The sequence below is a fragment of the Ovis canadensis genome, chromosome 19 (assembly GCF_042477335.2).
Source record: "Ovis canadensis isolate MfBH-ARS-UI-01 breed Bighorn chromosome 19, ARS-UI_OviCan_v2, whole genome shotgun sequence".
In the NCBI taxonomy this organism is placed as follows: Eukaryota; Metazoa; Chordata; class Mammalia; order Artiodactyla; family Bovidae; genus Ovis; species Ovis canadensis.
Genome location: NC_091263.1, coordinates 54,324,643 through 54,349,856, shown reverse-complemented (window position 1 = coordinate 54,349,856; position 25,214 = coordinate 54,324,643). Strand labels below are relative to the sequence as shown.

At 40.0% G+C, this 25,214-nt stretch overlaps 1 protein-coding gene across 4 annotated transcripts in view; it reads left to right on the top strand.

The window, feature by feature from the left end:
- Nucleotides 1–25,214, top strand: part of PTPRG (protein tyrosine phosphatase receptor type G) — a 775,419-nt gene that overhangs the window by 202,550 nt on the left and 547,655 nt on the right. The window lies entirely within an intron of this gene.

The following is a 25,214-nucleotide window of genomic DNA, read 5'->3' as shown; positions in this document are numbered from 1 at the left end:
CCTGATCTTTAATTACACCTTATCTATTGGCTTTTTGCATCCTTTTGTCTATTGATAAATCTCCTGCCCCTCCAGGGAGAATAGCCTATCTGTTTTGTTTTGCAAGAACAGATAGTGATTCTGAAGTCTTCCATCACACCCCATTCCTTGTGATTAGAATTATCTAATTAGAACTTTTTTGTCACCATTTCTGATAAATGAAGGAAATTGGGAGATGAAGGCTGAAATTACATATATATATATAGCTTTCTGCCAAGAAACCCAAAGAAAATTTATCATTTTGTTCTCTGTGTCTCTGATAGAAGTTAAGAAGAGGCATAAAGTGGCCTAATGTTTATAGTTCATCAATTTTGAAAATAATGCTGTTGGGAAATTGGAAATTATATGACATCAGCATGTACAGCTGCAGATGGCAGTGACTTTTCCCATTATTTAGTTAAGACTGGGCATAATTAGTAGTGTGGACTTCGGGGTGGAGCAGTGGTTGATCCTCTTAACCCTGGGCTTGATGAATCTCCATTTTGTATTTCTGGAATGCATTGTGTCTGGATTTGAAAACTGCTTCTGTCTGTGGAAAAGCTCATAGTTTATCTTCAGTGGGTCGGCATGCTCTTCATAAGAATCTGGTAGTCTTGGGCTTTGCAGGGCTGCAACCTCCGTTGCAGCTATTCAGCTCTCGTCGTAGTGCAGAGGCAGCCATAGGTAGCTGGACAAACTACCTGTGTCCTCACAGAAATTTATTTATGACAGTGAAATTTGAATTTATTATAATTTTCATGTGTCAGGAAATCTTACATTTTAGTCTTTTTTCCCCTCAGCCTTTTAAAAATAGAGAAACCATTCTTTCTTTGCAGGCTGTACTAAAATTGGTGGCTGGTTAGATAGGGTCCACAAGCTATAGTCTGTCAACCCTTGTTTTAGTTGTGCTTTTTTCTGGAGCCAGGATAAGGCAGTTATTTGAAGAATCCCTTAGAAGGGTATAGACTGGCTTAGAAGAACCACTGAAGTAACTTGCTAGGCATAACGGGAAAAACAAAAGTAAAAGGAGAAGAAAAGCATAAGAGAGTTACCAGTTGAGGTTGATAGTCATCTTCTGGAACATTCCATGGTATCAGTGGTTATTTTCAGCAAAGTGGTGAAATATTGGTTTTCACGTCAAGAACTCTTAGGGTGTTCTTTGGCACTTGAACTGCCGAATGAAAGGTCATTATTTGCAGAGGGAAATGGTTTTGAGTTGAGCAATAGTGAAGTAGTCCACTTCATGAGAGAGGGGTTTAATGGTCCAGATGTTAACCTTATGACTCTAATTCACAAATTTGTATTAGTTCTTCCTAAGATAAGGCATTGTTATACTTTGGGCGGGGGGTGATGTTGTGTGTGACGATGTGAATTTTCAAGTCACGTATGTAGACTGTGGTTCAGATTAATATCTACCATTAATACCTCTTAATATCTTTATGACGTTGGGAAGGCATTTAACTGCTTGGAGCCTCAGTCTTCCCATCTTTGAAAAAGGAATAATTAATAGCACTTCCCTCATAAAGCTGTTAATGGGAATGAAATGAGATGTGTGTGAAAAATTTAACAAATTCTGGGCATAAAGTGCCTAATGTTACTTTTTGCTGCTTTTCACACTATTAGTACTTTTGCTAGTGGTGATACTGTTGTTATTGGAATTCTCTTTTGGGTGCTATGATTGTTACTGGGGGATCCCTAGGTAATACTTGGAGCTCAGCAAGCTAAATTATATCAGCCGTAATTCATAAGAGTCGCCCATTTGAGATTTGGGAATGAAGGTTCAGCGAACAAACTATCCTCCTGTTCAGGGCTTGGCAGACTACAAACATCCACCTGTATTTGTGTGTAGTTTTATTGGGACACAACCATATCCATTTTGTTGGCTATTGTTGATGGCTGCTTTCCTGTTAAGACTGCAGAGTTGAGTAGTTACCACACAGAACTTTGACCAAGAAGCCTAGACTATTATCAATTAGCCCTTTACGGAAAAGGTTTGCCAGCTCCTGATCACACTGGTGCAGCCTGGAGTTTTGAGCAGATGTTCAGTTCAGTTGCTCAGTCGTGTCTAACTCTTTGCGACCCCATGAATCGCAGCATGCCAGGTCTCTCTGTCCATCACCAACTCCCAGAGTTTACTCAAACTCATGTCCCTCGAGTCGGTGATGCCATCCAGCCATCTCATCCTCTGTCATCCCGTTTTCCTCCTGCCCCCATGAGCAGATGTTAGCCTGACTCAGAAACAAAACTGTGTGGAGATAGGGAACATGTCTCTCTTTTTCTTCTGGCCTTGCATTTCCCTTGAGCTGAAATGTCCCCAGCAAATATTCTAGATAGCATTCTAGTGATCCTTGTGTTCCTGCTTTGGCAAAGTTCTGGGAAGAATACAGATGAGGAAGTGATATGTTTTAGGAGGTGGAACACGGAGAGGAGTCGGTGTTGGTGGGCCTGGGGCCCCTGGGTTCTGGTGTCCTTCTTCATCATTAGGTTGCCTTTGGGTACAGGGTGGGGTTTGGTGAATGATGCTGATCTGGTTATTCTGGTAGCAGCCCACCCAGTCAGCCCACTAATCACTTGAGGAGAGTTACGTAAGTAGTTGAGCTGTGGAGAACTTGTTTTAAGGATATTGTCGTGATCGTACTTCGTTAATAGTGTGACTTACCACGTTAGACTATCTAAGTGATTTCAATGTCACTGCATCATCTTGGATAATGTCTGCAACCGATTTATATTTGAAAATGATCAACAACCTTACTCATAGGCTTATCATATGATGCCACTGTGAACACCAGCAGCTTTAGGATAGAGGACTGTTTATTGAGGAGCCTGGAGACTGGTGTTTTAGTCCCATTGTGCCCATCTGAGGATAGACTGTCTCTCGGGTCCTTAGTTATTTCTACTCTAAAAAGGAGTGGTCATAATGTCTGAGTTTAGTGTGAAAACATCATGCATTGGAGAAATGAAACAGAACATAAATGTAAGATTATCATCATTAACTGTTAATGTAACTTCAAGATTGCTTTATATCTTTGGATATATTTTCTTGGTATATACCGAGAACAGGAAAAAGGGGGGAACACCTTTTGGTGTAGCTCATACAGAATTACGCTGAGAAAAACAGTAACAATAATTTAGGTGTCTACTGGAAATATTAAAACACCTGCAATGCAGGAGACCTGGGTTCGATCCCTGGGTTGGGAAGATTCCCCTGGAGAAGGGAATGGCTACCTACTCCAGTATTCTGGCCTGGAGAAATCCATGGACTGTATAGTAGGAGTCTGACACAACTGAGCGACTTTCACGTTTTTTTACTTCTCTTCTGTTGGTTTTCTTGACTAAAATACAGATATTTTTTCTGTGTTATTTGAGGTGATGACAGCTCATGAATTTTGGAGTTCACCCAGAACTTCTGTAAGTATTACCCAAAAAGTAACACATGCTAGGTAGGTCATTGTTGCCGGAAAGAGAAATGAGAAACAAATCTGGAGCAAGTTCAAGTAGAAATTTGAGGCATTTTTATAAAGCTTTCTGTTTCCTCTCCGCCCCCTCAAAGACTTAGGGAAAAACAGGTGGTGGGTTTCTCCTCCCATGCCGTTTTAATTTATCCTCTTTGGTGGTTTTCTTCATTTTTAATAATCTTTATCTTATGTTCTTTTTGTGTAGATAGATTCTGTGAATCAATACAAGGGGGAGCATTTCTCACTTTTAGAGGACTCCAAAATTGAGACATGCCATGACCAAAATTCCTTTGAAAGAAGTGTCTGGTGCTGCACTAGGTGAAGGTCAAGCAGGATTGCTCTAAGAGGCATTCCTTCCTGGCCAGAAAATTGTGGGATGAGATTTCCAAGGGCCTTACTGATTGTCCTGGGGTTTGGTGACTTGCTCGACTGTAAAATGGAGATGACAGGACATACCTTATATGGCTCTGAGAGCTAGCAGTAATATATGTAATCACCTGCTATGGCTGTTAATCACTTGGCCACCCCACTGCACTATGCATATGAACATCTTGTTTTATACCATGCATGTGTGTGTATGTTTGTGTGTGCGAGAGAGAAGGAAAAAGGAAAGGGGAAGAGGCAGAGAGAGAGAGTTTTCCTGAGCTAAATGTAGAGTTTTTAAGGACAAAGATTATAGCTTATTATTCCTTGTTTTTCCTGCTATGTGCCAGAATATCTCCTCTTGTATATATTTGGAACATATTTTTCAAGTAGGTGAATGCATGGATGGATAAATGAATTCATACCAGAGTCTGTGCTTGGTTGGGAACTCTCTAAGGGGATCTTGTCATGAAATCCAGATAAGTTAGTGGGTGATTTACAAAAGGTTTCACTCTTGGATCCTTTTAAGTAACGAGCTCCCCTGGTGAACTTAAGACATAATTAAATTCCTAAAATAACATTTCCATGCCTATTTTTAATAACATCTATACGGGGTAAAGCAAAATACACAAATGCCTGTCCAGGTCTGCTTCTGTCATGAGAAGAATGGAAGGCGCTGTGGAACCTTCCAGTGTACTGTTAATATTGTCATATCGTGTGCCCCCCTCCTGACACCTCCTAGGAAGTCTCCTAAGGGAATCATTTCCCTGGAGACATTCCCTTTGCAGTAGAGACCTTCTGATCTGATGGGTCCACACTGTTGAGATTGATTCTCGTTAAGTCCTGGCTCAAGGGTATGTCTACCTGACCCCACTCTCTTCACTGATCAGTTTCCTCTTTATTTTTGACAGTGAATTTCCCTCTTCTTTACAATTCTCTAGTAATCTGTTTACAGTTTTAAAGTAGAAGTTATTGTGTGCCAGCTGTTATGGTGTAGTGGGAGGGGCCAGAGAAATTCCGCAGAATGGCTCCTGCCAGGTTCCCTTAGAGATGGACAGGTGTTTTCCAGGACTGCAGAAGCCTGGAGGCATAAACAGCCTAGCCTTGACTGGGGAGCTGGAGTAGTACCTCAGTGGGTCTGGGGCGTGTGGTCAAGTGGAACAAGTTAAGGAATAATGCAGGGTATCGGAAGTAGACCAGGAGGGGTCTAACAGAATTCTCCTAGTGACCTAGAACATCTTGCTGAGGGACTCACTTAAGGATTTTACGGTGAAAATGATCTAAGTTGGTTTTATGTTTGAGTGAGACCTCAGGTTGTAGCATTAAGGATTGGTCAGCAGGGGAAGAGAGCAGAAACGGAGAGAAATGTTGAGGTTGTACCGTCAGGAATTTGAGATATGAAAGAGCCTGCGGGAATTGATTACATTTTGTATATGAAAGAGAAAGCAAATGAATTGTCTGGGATGTTCCCCAGAATGATTGAAGAGGGCATTGCATTTAATTTAAATGAGTATGTGAGGAATGGTGGGTTGGTTGTAAAGATAAATTTGGACTTGAACCTATTAAGACATGGTATGGTCTTTTGTTTATATTTCTTACACCCTTTAAACTTTATGTTCCTTGAGCAGAACCTTTGTCTGTAATTAATCTTTGTATCTCCCTGTTCCTACCATAATGTTTTGAAATAGAAATAGTTTGTAGGACAAAGTACAAGCTATTTTTTCCTGTAGGTACTTGTTTTTTTTTTCCTTTTTGCACTTGATCTGTGATTACAAGGATAGATAGAGTGAGAAAAAAACACATGTGGTCACACAGTAATCAGGACTTTATGTATAAAAGAGAAAAATGTGGTGCCATATGCCTAAGGTACCTTGAACATTTTTCAGTGAAGACTTTGGCTTTTTTCTCTTCCATCGTTTGAATGAAATTATTCTATTAACTTAGAGATGTGTTCTTTATCTTCTTCTTTTTAACTCTGTTCTAATCTGTGCTACTTGAGTGCAAACATTTCCTAGCATCTTCTTTCTGGAGGTGGTTTCACAAGTGTTTGTAAAGCTAACAGATGTTATTGTATGTTGTAAGAGGACATCAATAAACTCCTTAGGGTCCTTGTGACCCTTGGCAAAAGCGTATTAGAAGATAAAGTTTTATTCAGGGTTGGGTTGGTATCAAGTGCTGTGTAACAGTGATAAAAGTTTCAATTGTTGCTATGATGAGATGTTTAAAACATGGGTAAATGGAAGGCTGAAAGTTTGGGTTTTAAATCGGCCTTGAAGGTAGCAGGTTGATGGAGCCTTTTTTTAAGGACTCTGGCGTAATCTATGAAGATATTGAATGTTGATAGGCTTTGATCTAGCGCCTCTGCTTCTAGGAATTTGTCTTTCAGAAACACTTGTATGTATCCCCAGTGTGCCATTGTGAGTGTAACAGTCTAAATAACCATCAGTGGGGACTTGGGTAGTTTTAGTACATCCTTATCATGAAATGCTTAGTAAACATGTACCAATATGAATGAGGTTGAGCTACAAGATGTATAAAATAATTTGGGTAATAAGGTCTCATCAATAAATAGAACTGAGAAGTTGAGAGACTATACACAAAGGTTGATTGTGATTATCAGTGAGAAATGATGGATACTGCCTTTTTATATTTATAAGTATATAATATTATAGGGTTATATCTGAAATATTTTATTATGCCAATACATCCATAATATTTCCTAAGATAATTCTTTTATAATAGATGGCTGAGTTTCATCAAATTTGGGCAGTTTTCTTTGTAACTATTAATATTTCGAGGGGAGAAGAAGAAGAAAAAACTGCAAAGAAAGCCAGAAGGAAAGGAAAAGCCTTTTTTGTCTCTTTAATTGGCTATATCTGCATTTTTCAAGTGAAATATTTTCACTGGCATTTCAAATTTTATAAGATGCTGATATGAGCCATGCAGAAATTAATGCACTGATATTGATGCAGTTTGAACATCAAGATTTATTGTACAAAGCAGTAAATATTGATGCAGGCAGAGGTAAGGTCAATATTTGCTTTGATATAACATAAATCTTAACATTTAGTAATCTTTACATTTAGTGGGCCTACAGAAGGCATATAGAGAATTATCTATAAGTATGCATTTTGCATACCTGTGATGGATCAAAGTCAGACATCTTTTTCCCTGGTCATAAATTTGAAAGGATGATACTCTCTCCTTTAAAACTGGTATCTTTGGGGCAGGGGCCGGGTGAGTCTGAGTTAATAGAGGAACATGATTAATTTAAAGAGTCAAAGGAATAGCATACCTAGCCTTACACATGCCTAATAATTGGAGAGCCAGTGATTTGCAATGTGCTGTGTGATTTACTTAAAGGCTACTCATTTTCCTTTGTAAGCTAACAAAATGTACTCATTTATTATATACAATTTGGTTCGTAAAACCCACTTTCTGACTGCATAAAAGAGAGGAATGTTTCTGTCATTCCCTTTGGGTATTGTTAAGTTCTGTTATGTGGAATTTCTTGGCAAATAAAATATTATTCATATATATCTTGCTGAGTAACATTTTATCGGATTTCCCGTACAGTCATTAAGATGAACTACACTCTTATTCCTTACCTTGTCTCTTCTCTTGCTGAGGCGAGCCTTACAAAAGTAAGGGAAAGCTTACTGAATTTCATTATCTTTTGAACTTTTATCAGTAGTATTGCCATTACATGGCTGAAATGTCTACTGTGTGCCTAAAGAGGGCTATTCTATTTGTTTACATATAGACAGGAACTTAGTTTAAGCTCAAATTTAATCTTGTGTTTGAGCAAAAGTGTTAAGTGATACATGGTTGTGTTGTGGTGAGTCCACCGTGAATATTGCTCCTGTCTGATACCCATGCAAAATGCTGTCTTTGGTCTTCAATAGTTTGTTAAGTGATCCTGAAATTAATCTCACTTCCATCTCTCAGCTGCTAATTTCCCATGACTCTATTTGAGATCAATAGCATTAAACATAGTACATCTTCTTGGTTTTCTTTCTTGCTATTAAAAGTTAACCTTTCCTCCATTTCAGTTATATTAAACTATGTATTTTATCATGTAATTAAGACTTTGTTTAGGTGGGAAAAAAACCCAAATCAGTAGTAGGTGTATCATGTGGAACCTTGCCTTTTTGACAAATGCTTTCTGGTAACTTTAGGAGTCCTTGCTTTTCGTTAATAATACTACAGTGTGTAATAAATAATGTTTTCCCTGAGTGTAGTATTAAATGTGATTTTTATGTCATGTGAAAAATGACTCTACTGTGTCATATGCTAAAGTACTTGACTTTAGCATAATAAAGTCATTTCTTCTGAAGTTCTCTATCAAGGAGAAACTCACAATTTAGTGCTAACAGGTCTATAATAATTGTCTGTCACTTGCCAATATCACTTTTTGAAAGAAACAGGTCTTGCCCAGGGCCTTCACCTGGAAGGGTATTTTAGAATTTGATCCTGTGACTTTCATTATATCCTAGTATCCCTAATTTATGAAAGGCTGTGCTAGTTTTCTGTTTTGGTGTGTTAAGTTTCCTGTTAATTACATATTTAAGATTTTATAAAAAGTTACCCAGTTTAATAATAAAAGTCAGCAATTGTACAGCTGGGTGTTCCAATGTCACAAAATAAGTCTTTGCTAGGAGATGTTATCACCATTTTGGAAGGATTGAAAAGCCTCTTACATGCCATACAATCAACATGCATCTCTGCTGAGAAAAAAAATCACGAAGGGTATAGAGATTCTTAAATTGGCTTAAAAATTTAGGAGATTATTTAGTGTCCTAATTTTAAGAAGTATAACTCTTTGTATGTCCTGGCTCTGGTACAGCCATGTAGATGATTAAAAATCCTAAAAACACACTGGCCCAATTCCCCTGAATTACCCCTTCATCTCTGCCTCAACCACTCCTGTTCTGGGACCTTAGGATTGAATACCTGCCCTCTACTATCCATTGTTAGTGTTCATTGCCTCTGATTTGTTAAACATTTTACATTATCATCCCTGCATCCATGATGGAGTGAATTTCAGACAGTGAATGTGTGGACTGTGGGCTGTTATATGTTATCCTCTGCGACCCACTTAATGAATTTTGGTTACCTTGAGATCTTCACTGAGTTTGGGAAGCCACTGGATCCAAATTTCCTGTTTGTGTTAATCCACATTCTCCCAGTCTGATGGCCATTCCCTGGGAGGAAAACGAGCTTCTTCTTGAAACTGCATGAAAATTTGCTGCTCCCAAAGGTATCATTTAGTTGCTCTGTCCCAATTATTGTTGGCCTCTTTCCTTCCTGGAAACCAGTGTGTCTCTCTGCCACCCTTCCCCCTAGTTCCATGTGTTAGGACAGCACTCTTTGAGCAGGGTGCGCTTGCCATTAGTACATTTGGTATTGATTGGTTATTGAGAAACTTTAGCAGGAAAATGAAATATGAGCCTGTAGTAACTAGATTCTATGATGAGTGTCTGCAAAGATGAGAGAAGCCATTTGTGGTGTGTTTCTGCTTCTGGGGCTCTCTGTGATAATGGGAGGTATTTTTTCCTCACTGTTGCGAAGTGCACAGTCCACACTCTCCTCTCGGGAAGTGATTTTGACACTTATTGAATGTCCTGTGGCTTTTATATTCTTACACCACCTCCTAATGAGCTATCTTTATAACATCCTTTTTGTGTAAAGTTTGCCCTTTCTCTCACCATTCACTGGGGTGTGAAAAGGACGTTTCAACACTTATGGTCAGTTGGACCATGGACCTGCTGTGCCAGCAAGAACAAGTCAAGATTAGCTTCTTTTGTTCTGAGGATTCCTGGCTGGCGGTATTACCAGGATTTCTCCCCAGTTCATAATGCAGTCATTTCCAGGGGCATGTTTGTGTATAAGGACTTGCTTTTGTATCTCTTACCACGGTTTAGCATCTGGAAAAGACCTGCGGACTCTCCTGTCTTAATAGTAAGAGCAATGTATCTCTAAAGTTACGTGTCTAGAGGGCAGAGCACCTTTGTACTCTGCCATCTGTAAGGTACACTCCATGCTGTTTGTTATACCAACCAACCTTAGGTGGTAGAGTTGGTGCTTTGAATCCCTTTCCTCATGGCTGTAATATGACTTCTGCAGTTGCGGAGGTCAAATGCTGAGGTATGACGTCCAGAGAAAGAGAAAGTATCCCTTTCCGATGTCTCTGTTTAAGAGCAAGTAAATTCTGCCTCAGAGCACCCTGCCCTTGGACTATCAACCCTTCTACCTCATTGGTCAGAATTGAATCACGTGTTCAAGATTCATCCAGTCACTGGCAAGAGAAATGGAGTTAGCTTGATTGGCTCAGACCAGTCAGTGTACCTAGAAGAAGCAGGGGGCATGCCTGGCAGTTGGCTGGTTAAGCACTTGGTGCTTGCTACCCTTCTTGTCCTTTCAGGTCTTAAAAGCTAAGTGATCTCACGGAACTTACAGGAAAAGAGTTACAGGGAAGACATTTTTTTCCTTTTGAGCTGAGTTCTTGATTTCAGAAGTCTGAAGTGGTTGTAAATAAAGTAATAAGTTTCCATGAATCAGGGAGTCTTTATAACATTCAGGGTTGTACTGTCTAGTTAATCCTGTCAACACTGGTTATACATGGCTGCTGCTGCTGCTAAGTTGCTTTAGTCGTGTCCGACTCTGTGCGACCCCATAGACGGCAGCCCACCAGGCTCCCCAGCCCCCGGATTCTCCAGGCAAGAACACTGGAGTGGGTTGCCATTTCCTTCTCCATGGCTATTTCCATTTAGAATTAGAATCAAATGAAAAATCATACTAGTCGAAATTCAAATTCTTGGTAGCCACAAATGGCTAATGGCTATCTTTTTATACTGCTCAAGATACAGAATTTTTCCATCTTTGCACAAAAGACTTCTGGACAGTGCTGTTCAGAGGAGTTATACATTACAGGGAAGGAAGCGGTTAACATTTACTGAGTCTGTCTCAGGCGCTGGGGGGAATTGCTTTGTCTCTGTTGACTGCTGTTCACACCAGCCCTCTGAGATACACCCTTTTTACAGAAAGGAAAGTCTCTGTGGGGAAGTGGCTTCCCAAGGAGCAAGTTAGAGGCCTCTCCTGAGTAGTGACCCCTGTCTGCCTGTCCTACCCTCCTAGTCACTGGAGCTCAGTTTGAAAGTGGGACAATCTGATACTTGCATCCATTCCCCTAAGTGGAAAGCATTAGGTGCAGATGCTTTTTTAAGATCTTCCTGAAAAACTTGCATATGCTACAAGTGTTCAAGATTCTCAAATTCAGGAATGGCCCCATAGACCTTGTTTCACTTTGTTGGTCTTCGGGAGTTCTAGCTCTTAAGCATGAATTTTGCCAAGAATCTGTATCTTTGCCTAAAATAAGAACTGATAGTGATTGACTTGTGTATGTGTGTGTGTGCTCTCCGGAGTTCAGTGTATTGAATTTTTCACTGAAAGGGTGTTGCTCAAAAACTGGCCACAAGGCATGCTTAAGTCCAGGTTCTAGGGTCACAACAGAGAATAAAATACACAAAATTCCATTTTTACCTGGTGGAGACTGACAGTGTTACATGCACAAAATAATATGTAATCTCATCAAATAGTACTATAAAAAATACTCTTAACTCCAGCAAAGGGAAGCGAGGCCTACATGGGGCATTCCTGAATCTGAGAAGCTTGTATATGTCTGAAAAGCGTGCATATGTCTTGGATCATATGCACATTTTTTCAGGAAGCTCTTAAATCCACATCTGTACTTAATGTGTTCCGCTTATGAGAATGGATGCCAGTATCAGGTTGTCCCATTTCCAAACTTGGCTCCATTGACTAGGAGGGTGGGGCCAGCAGACAGGTCATTGCTTGGGAGAGGCCTCTAGCTTGTTCCCCAGGCAGTAAGATAAGGCCAGCAAGATTCATGACCTGGAGAGAGGTGCTATTTCAGAAGGGGAAGCTGGAGAAGGTCTCTCTGATGAGGTGGTATTAGAGGAGCAACCTTGCATGTGATGACCAAAGCAAGTAGATACTCAAGCCAGGCAATGAAGGCAGAAGCAAAGTGGAGAGAGCACGGATTCTGTTACCTTTAGTTGGGACTTACTCTAGAACTTCCAGTTGCCCAGGGTGCTGCTTAGTGTCTTACGATGCACAGCACAGTCCCCACAAGAAAGAGTTACCTGGCCCCAAATGTCATAGTGTCAAGACTGAGAAACTGCATGTTGGAGGCTCGCCAGAGTTCCTTGCTTTCTTAAAGTCTGTCCCCCACGATGCTGTAAGAAAGAGTTGCCCCTTTCTAGCTAGCAACGGATCCATTTCCTGAACAGAGCAAGTATTCTATGATGAGCTTGTGGCAGGCTGTGTTGTGCAGATTTCCTAAGGTATTACAGGACCAGGTGAGTGGCATGTTGTTCAGCCCTCTCTGAAGACTGGAGAGGAGAAATAGAAAGCTTGACAAATTGACCATTCTGGAAGTCTTTGCATGAAATCATAAAGAAATGCATCACAACTCTGGTTGTGGTGAAAAGCCCACATCTCATATTGTGTGGAGGCAATGAATGATAACCAGGCTGCAATAAAGAGGTGATGAGATTGCTTTCATTATTACTGTTGTATTTTTGAGGTCCCTGGTGACTATTCCGTGTGCCAATCCTTTGACCTAAGAGGCTGTTATGAAATAATACCTATCTCAGTATTGCTAACCATGAAGGACCCTCCAGAATACCTGATCAAGCTGCTGTAGCATCATGAGAAAATTTAGTTAGCTGGTGTGAACCATGGTAAGTCACTTCAGAGTTGAGCAGGGCATAGCACACTTTCTTGGGCAATCACTTTTAACAAAGGGAGTGGAAAGGAAAATAGAGCTGTGAATGATGACAGACAGGTAATCATAAACCAGCTTTTTGTCAGATATCAGCAGCTAAGTATTTTACTTATGTACCTGTTTTAATAATGACCACAGGTTCCTCCTAGAATGGATTCCTTACCTTCTGTGTATGGCTTAAACAAAAAGTATACTATATGTGGAGGGGATATAAGAGTGTGTAATGTGTTTGTACATGTCACGGTGCCCTTAACTTTCTATAGAGCACATGGTTATTATCTACTTGCTGTGTTCCAAGCCCTCTTGTTCATGTTTAGATATAAAGACAGATTCGTGTGGTCACTCTAGGAGGTCAAAGTCTCTCTTCTTCTCTGTTTTGAAAATGAAATCCATTATCAGTTATAGTCAGTGACTCAGAAGGTGGAACATACTGACATTGAATATATTTATCCTGATACTTCTATGTTACTATAGAAGTATTACTCTCTACTGAGAGCTTGAAAAGGTGTAAGGTCATTCATACACCAGGGTGACCCAGAAATACTCTTTCTTTAAATTGGAATGATAACATCTTATGTAAGTATTTACATCTCCATTTAAATTGTGTTCAGACTTGCATTATTGCAGCTCCCTCCATCTCCAATTTAGGATTCAAATCCAGATGCCTATTTATGCTGAAGGTCATGTGAGAAGCACATTTCTCCCCAAAGAAAAGTTGGAATTATCATTGTCTTTTTCCCGCCCTGGATTCTCTCTCATATCCAAGACTGATTCCAAAGGACTTTGTCATTACTGTTGACAGGAGACTTTGTTTTTGGAATATTCTTTTACTTTCAGTTTTTTCTCCTAGATTTTTGAATCTAACAGCTCTGATTGATGCCAACTTTTCCAGGTCTCCATCTATATATAAAAGGGGTAGATTTGGGATTTTCCAACCCTCTGATGGAAATGCAGACTAAATTATAAAAAGATAGTATGCTTCTATTACAAATGTATTATTTAACATCACTATTATATTAAAATGTTTTTTCCAATTAGAAATGTTTAGTATGAAACATCTGTTTATTATTAAAATTTTACTTAAGATAACCATACTCCATTTTTTAAAGTAAGTAGTTTTTTGTAGTAAGAAAGGAACACCATGCTCTTTTACACTATCTTTTTTTGGCTTATTCAGATACATCATGATTTCACTGTAGTAAATTATTTTTCCTAATTTCATCATGCAGATGATGACAAAATGCATAGATTCTCAATTAAGTAATTTGTCTAAAGGTAGCTGCAAGTGAGTGCTGCCCTTTGCAGAATATGTTTTACTGGATCTTAAGAGCATTTAAGATACCTTTTTTCATAGGAATTGCTTGACATTTACATATTTTAAGTGATTTTCATGAATCAAGTGCAGCTGTAATATAAAAGGTAGAAAATATACACTTTCAGGGTTTAAAGACACTTCAGTGGGTTGTAGAATACAAGTTCAGATGAATATTTGGTATTTGATTTTGAGCTCTCATTACAGAACAAAATAGATTTATGCAGTGAGAGGACAGGAAATATAATGAAAAATATATTAATTGATTTCAGATTTCTGTCTGTAAAATCTTGGTCATAAATACAGTTATTAGAATCCATGTTTATGGTCTTGAATTTGATATAGAGAGAGTTATTCATCTGAAAAGCCAGCGGTCCCACCATTTATCACAATGGATTGTGAATTTATATTTCTGGCCTTACAGGTGTGATGTATGTCTCTTTTTGGTCAGGGCATTTACTGCAGGAATTAATTTTAGGCATTGGGAGACTTTTATGACCATTTCAACTGTTAGTTACTTGAAGGTTTAAATAATTTTACTGATTTCTTGGTGTAGCCTTTTCGAGAAGAGTTTCTGTGAACAAAAAGAGTGTCATCAGTATGGAATCGTTTGAGTGTCTCTGTGTTTCCTTCTGAACTGAGTTTCATTGTAAGCAGTCTTTGGCAGAGGGCCAAGTAAAGGTGATTGTTCAGAGAGTTTTAGCAAGTCTATGCCACCTGTGTTCAGTAGGTGGTTAAAAGACTTTTTATGGCAGGAAAGTCCTGGTGGCAAGGAAGGTCGGGAATTGCTGAGGTGAACATAGTAGGTATTTTTACTGCAGGATTTGTCATAACCTTTAATAATCCACTCTTACTAAAGAATTGGACACGTCTCCTTCATTGTGTGCTTATACACTCCATACGGAAGGGAGGGGAAGACAAAAGATGCAAAGGGGTCTGGGGTGGGGAGTATGTGGGTTGGAGATTGGCTCTCCTGAGCCAGATTATATTGGGAGAAAAAAGGAATAGCAGGTCCTCAGATTGAGATGGTAGAACGCATTTCCATACATTGCCATGAGGAATGAGGCAATGCAGATTCGCTTTTGATTGAGAATCACTGCTGTGCTGTGCTTAGTCACTCAGCCGTGTCCGACTCTTTTCTACCCTATCGACTGTAGCCCTCCAGGCTCCTCTGTCCATGGGGATTCTCCAGGCAAGAATACTGGAGTGGGTTGCCATGCCCCTCTCCAAGGAATCTTTCCAACCCAAAGATCGAACCCAGGTCTCCCGCATTGCTGGTGGATTCTTTACTGTCTGAGCCACCAGGGAAGCCCAAGCCTTAGCATTAGCAGTAAGTCACTTCAGCCGTGTCCGACTCTTCACAGCCCCATGGACTGCAGCCCACCAGGCTTCTCCGTCCATGGGATTTTCCAGGTAAGAGTACTGGAGTGGGGTGCCATTGCCTTTTCCTAGGGAAGCCCAAAACATGATGATAATAGGTCATAACAGAATAGCATATCATGGAATTTTTAGATGGCAAAATTGACTTTGGTGTTTGACCTGACAAGCGTTTTAAAATAATTGAGAAAAGTTTCTTATTGCAAGTGGGTGACTTTAAGTATTTCTTACCTTGTTTTGGGGGGTGGGGTAACAAATGTGGCATGGATTTCATTTCCCTTTGATTTCTTCCATGTCAGCCTTGGAAAGCATGAAATTGATTGTAACTCACACTGGAGACGATGAACAATGATTGGTTGCCGAATTAATCCCTGGGTTGGAAAGAGCCCTTGGAGGACAGAGTGGCAACCCATTCTGTCCAGTTTTCTTGCCTGATAATCTCATGGACAGAGGAGCCTGGCTGGGCTGCAGTTCATGGGGTTGCAAAGACATGACTGATCATGCACACACACTTACATGTTCACCCCTGATCTGTATAGTTAAAAGATGTTGCCTGAATTCAATCACAAAAGTAGACAAGCCCATACTATTACTTATCTGAGTATGTTGGCCTGCCGCATATGCAACCATGCATACATATACTTTTTGGTGGGTCTGATTGTGGGCCTAATTTTTTGGATGATTTTCTTAATTTTGCATACACTTTTTCCCCCTGCATATAATCTCATTCCATTCAGAACATCTCTAATTTTGGTGGAAATGGCTTCATAAAGAATTTAAAACGAGCTGTGATCTGAGATCTTCTTCTTAAAAAAAAAAAAAAAACGGAAATTAGATTTATCCAGGTTAGAATTTTATCTAGAATTATAGCTTAATAACTCTTAATATTTTCTAATTCATATGTGAGTGAAATTAAAAGTTGGCTTTTTAATTTTGGGAGTGTAAAGGGAGCTTTTTTAACTTTTCTTTTTGCCTACCACAGCATCTTTTTTCTTGGCATGGACAGGAGTGCCCTCTGTCACACCTTTTTTTTTTTTTTTTTAACCTTTTGCCCTTGGGTCCTGGGCCTTTAAACTCTGTTGGCAGAATGTTCTCCCTTCCGCACTTACTTTCCCCTGGACCATGAGGTTATCGTGCTCTCTGACTCTTGTTTCTCTCTTAAGACAGCTGCACCTCAGTATCGGCCGTGGTCCTCTTTACTTCTCCTACTTATGCCTTATATTTGGGGAGGTTGATGCAGGTGGGGAGTCGAGTTCCGTGAAAAGAAAGTGAATTCTTTTCTCTCTTTTACACTGTACAATGCCTTTTTAAAAAAGCAGAACAAAGCGAAAATAAGATACATTATGATGAAACTCTGACACTTGACCATAATTAAGCTTTTAGTTCCCATAATGTTGAGTGGAGGCTGGAAAATCTGCCAAACCTCTTATTCTGTGTTCAGCTTAAGTTTGCTCTGGCACCTCAGAAGGAAGAAAAAAAGGGTTGCAGAAACTGGAGGATTTTATCTTATCCTTTAAAAAAAAAAAAAGCTTTGTATGCTTTGAATGGCATATTAATTTCATATTCTGGTAGTTCTTTGAGTTTTCTTTAAACCATGCAAGCTGATCATGTGTGACTTCTGTCTGTGTGTTAATGCACATTTAAAGATCCTTAAGGTGCTAGGGGTTAGTACTTCAATCCTTCAGTTTCCCTCATAACGTATTTTGTTTTTGCAGTTTAGTTACCATGGAGATGAGATATAAATCTAATACCAAAAATAATTATTGTACCTACACAACTCAAATTTGCCACCTTGCCTTAGTCCGTTCTTTGCTACTTTAGTGAACTGTTTTTGGAACAATGTTAAAATGATACCATATCCCTGTTTTCTCTCTTTCTCCATTTTCTTTCCTAAAGGATTGGGGTAGCTTGAGCAGATAGAAAAGCTGTGATAACTATTTTAACTTTTGTTCACACACACACGTGGTTTTCTTTTTTAGACATTTGATTTTTGGTAACATTCTGTTAATCTAGAATAGATAATTTATCTGGATCAATACATAAAAATTCACGTTTAAAAAAAATAACCTGATGGACTTCCCTAGTGGTCCAGTGGTTAAGAATTCACTTGCCAAAGCAGGAGACATGGGTTCATTCCCCGGTCTAGGAAGATCCCACATGCCATGAGGCAGCTAAGGCTGTACGCCACAACTACCAAGCTGGTGTTCTAGAGACTATGCTTTGCAACAAGAAAAGCCACCACAGTTAGAAACCTACACACTGCAACTGGAGACGTGACCCCTGCTGGCTACAAACAGAGAAAGCCTGTGCATAGCAATGAAGATCCAGCACAGTCAAAAATAAATAAGTTTATTAAAAAAATCATATCATTCTATCATATAGAGGTAGACAGACCGTAAGTTATCTGAGCATTCCTCATTGAGCAGCATTTGCATTGTATCCAGCTCTCTGACACCACCACAGTGCCCTAGTATTAATCCTGACGTGCTGATGCTTTTAGTTTTATAAAAGAGGGTGTCAAAAGTAGGGCTGCTGGATCAAGGAATATAGTATTATCTTTTTCCTGTGCCCTTTGGTACTTGGCTTTTAAGATTTGATTCTTTATCACAAAGAATGGAAGAAATGAGTGGAACAGCTCCATAATACAGAGGCTGAAAACAAATCGATCAACCATGAAAAAATTGCTTTTATTGGCAAACATTAGACGTTGGTTTGCAGAACAGGCGGTTGCTTGTTTTATCAAGTATATGTCTTGAGGGCTGGTATAGGATACTGTGGCAGGTATGTTTCTCTGGGGGAACTGAATCTATGCTATAAACTCTTTGAAAGAGTTTCCAGACAAACGTAGTCATGTGGAAACTATTCAGAAGAAAAGTGACAGAATCTTTACAATAACAATTACTTCGAATTAGAGACTTAGGAGAAATTTTATCAGCTATGATATTTGAGAAATTGAAGTGATCCAATAGTTTGCTTGTTTTATTGTATGCTGTTCATAGCTTTGAAACTATTTTTTGCTTGAGCTGAAGTAAAGGAGGGAGAAAGAGGAAAGATTAACCTATTAATCTTTTGATTAGTTGACCGACCTGTTGATCAATGATAGCAAAGTAATAAAGAACTCCAGTTTGATAGAAATGGTGGCGAATTCCAGGGTTGCTGTTGATTTGGAAGTTTGATACATGTAGCCAAAATGAGAGCCTTTGGATTGAAGGTGTTTATTGGGAAAATATTAATTTATTGAATATTACTTTTATATATAGGTGTTTCAGGTGAATGATGTCTCTTAATTTCTTCCATAAGTCCGGAGGGGAGGGCATGGTTACTGTGGTGACCTTTAGGTTTGAAAATCAAGGAATACAGAGTTAAGTAGCTCGCCCTTTGCCCATGGCTTTATCCTAGAAAAGGGCTTATTAGCACATAGTAAAAATTTGGTCTATGAGTTAAGAAAACTTCAAAGCTTCTACTTGTCTGTCCATGCCAGGCTTTGAGAGTGTCTAAGAGATTCCAGTCCTTCCCTAAGGTGGACCACACAGAACACAGCAAAACATGACGCTAAAGGTTTTTTTCCCTCAAAACCTAGTTAATTTTCCAATGCAGAGTCTGAATGACTTTGACCAAGAGGTCTCCACAGTGTGAGACACTCATGCTAGTCTGGCAAGTACACTGGAACAGGACCAGACAGCATCATTATTCATTTACATGCTTCAACTAATCCTTTTTGCAGATAACAGTTCAGGTATATATAAATATCTCACCTGGAGTCTGTTGCTGGCACTTGGAAATTTGGCTCTTTATGTAAGTAATGTGAGAATCGGTGCTGGAGCTCTTGTGTGAGTCTCACCAGAGCAGCACCAGCCTGCACCTGAGGCTCACCGCTTTTGTATTCATTACACTGGGTATGTCTTGACCACTCTCTTGGGAGGTTTCAATGTTAAAATCGTTGTTTCATAATCAGCGTCAATATAATCAACACCTGGAATGTTGCATGGGTTTGTGCAGGCAGCCAGCAGGGAATGAAGTATGCCTGCCTGCTCGTGTCTGCTCCCTACTTCCTGTCCACAGGTGACTATTGAGCAACTCCTGAGGTTATTGTGAAATCACAGTCCTATAAAGGTTGTTAAAATAAGATTGAAATCAATGCCTCAGTGACCCAGGTTTGCACTGTATCTGATCTTGTCTTCTAGTGAAGAGTTTATTCTTTCATAATTTAATTGTCCGCCTTGTTCCAAGTTGGACTCCTTTTTGTGCCGTCTGTAGTTCTCAGTTCCCAGCAAGTGTCCTCTCTCCTCACCCCCAATTAATCGTTTTGATCAACTTGTCATTATGTCTGATGCTTTTATACCTCAAAGAAAATTCTTTCAACTTTTTAACTTGCAAGACTGTAGGAAAGCTTGTGAAACAGCATAGATATGGCTGCCTCATTTCCTGAATGTGTATGTGTCTTCTTAAAAGGAAGGACTTCCCAGTGGTAAAGAATCCACCTGCTAATGCAGGAGACGTTGGTTCGATTCCTGGATCGGGAAGATCCCCTGGACAACAAAATGGCAACCCACTCCAATATTCTTACCTGGGAAATCCCATGGACAGAGGCACTTTGCGGGCTATAGTCAGTGGAGTTTGAAAAGAGATGACTGAGCAACTCAACAACTTTTTAAAAATACTAAAATAGTGTTGCTAGAGAAATGTTTGGGAAATCTTCCTTTTGATAACTTAGCTGATATAAAAAGATAAGCTCAGTCTTATCAAAGGCTCACCAGCCTTAAAAATAGCTTCACATATCTAGCTCATTTCTGTGTAAAACGAACACTATAAGGTCCTGGCTGAGTTGAAGGTTCTGATTGGAGTGTATTAGTTTGGTCTGGATCCCTACTGGGAGTGATGTGGAGGCCAAGAGATACTATTTGCTAAGGGAAAGTATTAGACAGTACTGCATTAGTATTAGAAAATCAGAAAGAGTATTTTCTAATACTTTTAAACTACTAGAAAATAGTATTAGATGGTACTTCTGTCCTGTCTAAATGTACTTTTACCAGTTTTTTTCCCTTTCGGTGAATGAGAGTCATGAAATTGACTTACATCTTTAAACGGTTAGATGATTTCTGTTAACCCCAAGTTCCCATTATGATTGGAATTTTAAATTTAGTTTTCTTGAGAAGGTTGTTACTGACACAGGTCCTTCCCCTGTTGCCAGAGGAGTAGAAATTCTAGGTATCCCTTGATGGTTATGGGAAGGACCAATTGTGTCTGTTACTTTCTCTTGATCACACTAGCCCCTCAGACTTGAAACTCAGCAGCTACCGTGAAACTCAGCAGCTACCGTTGAGAGGGAGCCAGGAAGCTGCTTTCTGCCCTGAAACGTTACGAAGGGCTGCTCCACATTTTTTCTGTGCAACAAATCCTGTCCCTTTAGCTGGATGCTCCAGTTTTTTTGATGTTCTGTGGTTGTGATGATCTGTAGCCTTATATTTTGCCGCTCTTTCTCTATACTTCATACTTCAGCACCAACAGTATTTGCCATTACTAAACTTTCTCTGATTTTTCTCTGCAGCTGAATCTTAATTTACACAGATTTTTGAATCTGGAATGGGTATTTTTATTGTCTCTTAAAATCTTCCCTGTCTTATGTGTTTCAAAAACCACTTCTTTGCCTAAATATTGCCAGATTTAAAAATTTTGATCCAATTTGACCTAATGACTCCATGCTTCTATAACTTTCCTTATTTATTATTTTTGACTGAATTTTTAGCTAGTTATTGACTGGACTGCTTTGCTTTGCATACTTGTTTGTGAAGTTCTTGAGAGGCAAGCTTCAAGTTTCCTTCCTCTTTGAAAATTTGCTGGGCCTGGCTTGGTACCACACAGAGAGAAGTTCCTAAATAAATATTTCAAGGACTTTATTGAATTAGGGATCTCTGTGGAACTCAGAAATAACATTTCTTCTAATCAATAAATAATAAAATATTTACTTGGCAGCTTTAATTTGTAAAGATACATATCAGTACTGTATAGTAGAATTCTTTTTGATGATGGAAGTATTCTGTCCTGTGCTAACTAACACAGTAGCCAGTAACCAGATGTGGCCATTGAGCATGAGAAATTTGGCTAGTGTAACCCAGAAACAGAATTTTAAACTTAATTTAATTTTAATTAACTTTAAATTTAAATAGCAGCCATTGGCTAGTGGCTACTTATCTTGTACTGCACAGGCAGAGAAATATTTTAATTTGGGTCATTTCCTCTTTCATTTCAGCCATCTTCATTAAACACCTATTAGGTAATGCTTTTTCTAGACCATGAAGATACCAGGTACGTTTATTAATTCCAGGACTCAGGAAGCCCTTGGAATACTGCAGAGAAGCTGACAAGATCCCTTAGTCATTGATACAGGACACAGAGTGTGAAGCTGTCAAGATAGAATTGGGAACATATAGAAGAGGGTGCTATAAATGTATGGATCATTTGTAGCTAAAATCATGAAACTGTGGGCAGTACTGGAGAGGTCAAGGTGGGCATCACAGAGGAGGGTCACTTGAAGTGAGCCTGCCTACTGGGACACCACAAGAGTGCATTAGCAGTCTGTTTCTAGATGCTTGAAACATGGTAGATGTTCATCAAGTGACTGATTAACTGTATCAGAAGAAGACTCCCATCAAAGTCCTATTACTTCATCCATTTCTTTATCTCTAAGTTGTAGCACTTAAACTTCCAAGGCTTCAGGTACCAGGTGTACTTAGCTTATATAGTTGACCCTTGGACAACCAAAGGTTTATCTGAGTATAATTTATAGTTGGTCCTCTGTGTCAGCAGTTCCTTTGCATGCGAGGATTCAACCAGCCATGGGACCATGTAGTTCTGTAGTATTTCCTATTGAAAAAATGCTCACCTATAAGTAGACCTGGAACAGTTGAAACCACCATTCTATAGGGCCAACGGTAATTGCATCTTCACTGTCTAACACAATGCCTGTCGTGTGGAAGGGGCACAGGAAACTCCTTCCTTCACTGATTCACTCATTCATCTATATGGCAAACACCTGATGGTCTGCTCCCGTCCAGGTGCTGGGGCCGCACTGGAGAACATGACCCTTTTGGTCCCAGGTTCCATGAGACCCACTTTAGTGAGTTATTTGGGCAATAAATTCCTGAATATCAATAGATAAAACTGCTCTGCTGTAGCCATGAAGGAAATGAATGGGCTTGTGATAGACAGAAGCTATAGGTAATCTATTTTACGTAGACAGTGAATGAAAATCTCCTAATCATGTGATGCTTAGGGAGAAAGAATTCCAGGCTGAAAGAGCCAGTCCAACAAAGATCAGGTGGTGGGAGAAAGTGCATGGGTTGCTCTAGCATCGAAGACTGTGACACTCTGAGTAAAGTAAGGGAGATTGGCATTCTCTGAGTTGAGGCCCCAGAAGGAGCGAAGGAGACAGGCAGGAGCCAGATTCTACAAAATCTTCTAGGATGTATTACACAGAATGAATCCTAAGGAATCTGAGAAATCATTAAGGGTGGGCAGTATTTATATTTATTTTAAGAAGATTTACTTACATACACACACACTCAAAAAGATAGAAGTGTGCAGAGCCTTAGTTGATCTTAAAATTTCCTGTACACTTGTGGTCACTTGCGTTGCTATTTTGAGGTAGCCTTCTCTTGGCCTTAGATGAAGATCCATTAAGAAACTGCACAGAGTTCTACATTCTCATGGGAGTGCTTGAAGCTAAGCAGACTGGGGGAACATCTGATGAATCCTCGGAGAAACAAAAATGGAGGACATAGTACTGGTCTAATTTTAAGTGTTAGGAGAGGCAGTAATTGGGCAAAAGAGTGTGATTGTCCCTAATTGCCTACCTAATTACACATGCCAGTGTTGGGAGGTGAAGACCTGGTGCTTGTCACTATATGTCCCGGGTGACTTGTCCCTAGAGAGAGAAGACTAAACTATCTCCCAGGGATGAGCCTTTTTTAAGTCCTCCAGGCAGTGGAGATGCTGACAGGGGGAGTTGAGTGATGTACATTATGTAGAAGGCGTTTGCAGGAAGGGAGACATGAGCCAGCTCAGAGAGGACCCATCCGGTCAAACCTCCTAGCTTTAGGAAGATTGATTTCTGAACTTTTCTTATGTAAGCCTTTGTCATAATGAGTAGAGTATGCCAAGAAGTTGAAGTAGCATAGATGCTGTTGCATTCTGTTCATATTTCCTCTTCTCTTTTCCAGACCTCCGTTTTTTGTTTTGTTTGCTTTCCTTTTTTTGCATGCTGGCGTGCATTTTACCTGCTGGCACCTGCAGGTCTTTGCTTGAGGGTTCTCCAGGGCCATAGGAACCTGCACAGGGCATTTGGGGAGGGCTGGGGAAATCCATGCCCTGGAGCCAATGGCTTTCAGCCATTGATCGAGCAGATTTGAATAATACTCCCTGTCACCTCTCAAGTGAAGTACTGCTACTTGAGTCTTGTCTTCAGGGTCTGTTTCTGGGGAATCAATCCTAGGCTAAGAAGATATTAAGAAGAGTTGACACAACAACTTCATGACCACAAAACTTCATTATCAGATAAGGAAGTCACATATGAAACCAAGGTTGCATTTCTCTGAAAAAGACAAAGTCAGGATTATTGTATAAAGTATAATCATGTCATGAGAATTTACTAGAAATGAGTCATTTAATCAGTAGCTCTAGGTAATGCTTTTAAACTGTGGTGTTGAAGACCCTTGAGAGTCCCTTGGACTGCAAGGAGAGCCAACCAGTCTATCCTAAAGGAAATGAGTCCTGGGTGTTCATTGGAAGGATTGATGATGAAGCTGAAACTCCAGTACTTTGGCCACCTGATACAAACAGTTGACTCACTGGAAAAGACCCTGATGCTGGAAAAGATTGAGGGCAGGAGGAGAAGGGGACGACAGAGGATGAGGTGGCTAGATGGCATCACTGACTCGGTGGACATGGGTTTGGGTGGACTCCGGGAGATGGTGATGGACAGCCCTGGTGTGCTGCAGTCCATGGGGTTGCAAAGAGTCGGACATGACTGAGCGACTGAACTGAGCTGAACTGAAGTGCTTTGGAGCTGCTTCTTGGTCCAGCCACTGAGGTGGTCATCACCAGTTGTATAAAGTCCACTTTACGTTGCACATCACTAATCTGATCAATAAATGGTTTGTTATTGTTGCATAGAATGAAAAGACACTTCAAAACAATTAGTTTTTTTTGATTTGTGATCAGTTCGTGTGACACCAGAGAAGGCAATGGCATCCCACTCCAGTACTCTTGCCTGGAAAATCCCATGGACGGAGGAGCCTGGTGGGCTGCAGTCCATGGGGTCGAGAAGAATCGGACACGACTGAGCGACTTCACTTTCACGTTTCACTTTCATGCCTTGGAGAAGGAAATGGCAACCCACTCCAGTGTTCTTGCCTGGAGAATCCCAGGGACGGCGGAGCCTGGTGGGCTGCCGTCTATGGGGTTGCACAGAGTCGGACACGACTGAAGTGACTTAGCAGCAGCTAGGTGATGACAGTCAGACTTTCCTTTGTCATTTTGCAGGAGGACCTTTTTGTAAAGTAAAACTGGAAGATAGAATATTGAGTGGGAGACAGGCAGACATTTAGGCACTTTGTGAAAACTTTGGGAGTGCTCCATGGAAGCTGGTGTAAGTGTCCTGTGTGACACAAGTCAGAGCCAAACTAGATTCTGCTTCATTTGGTCTACAAATTGTGTGTCTGTCTTTAAACTAGTTTCTACTTTTTATTTAAAATTAAAAAAAATTTTTTTTTTCCTCCACTGTGTGGCATATGGAATCTTAGTTCCCCAACTGGGGATTGTCTATGGCCCTTGCTGTGGAAGCACAGAGTCCTAACTACTGGACTGCCAGGGTATTCCTAGT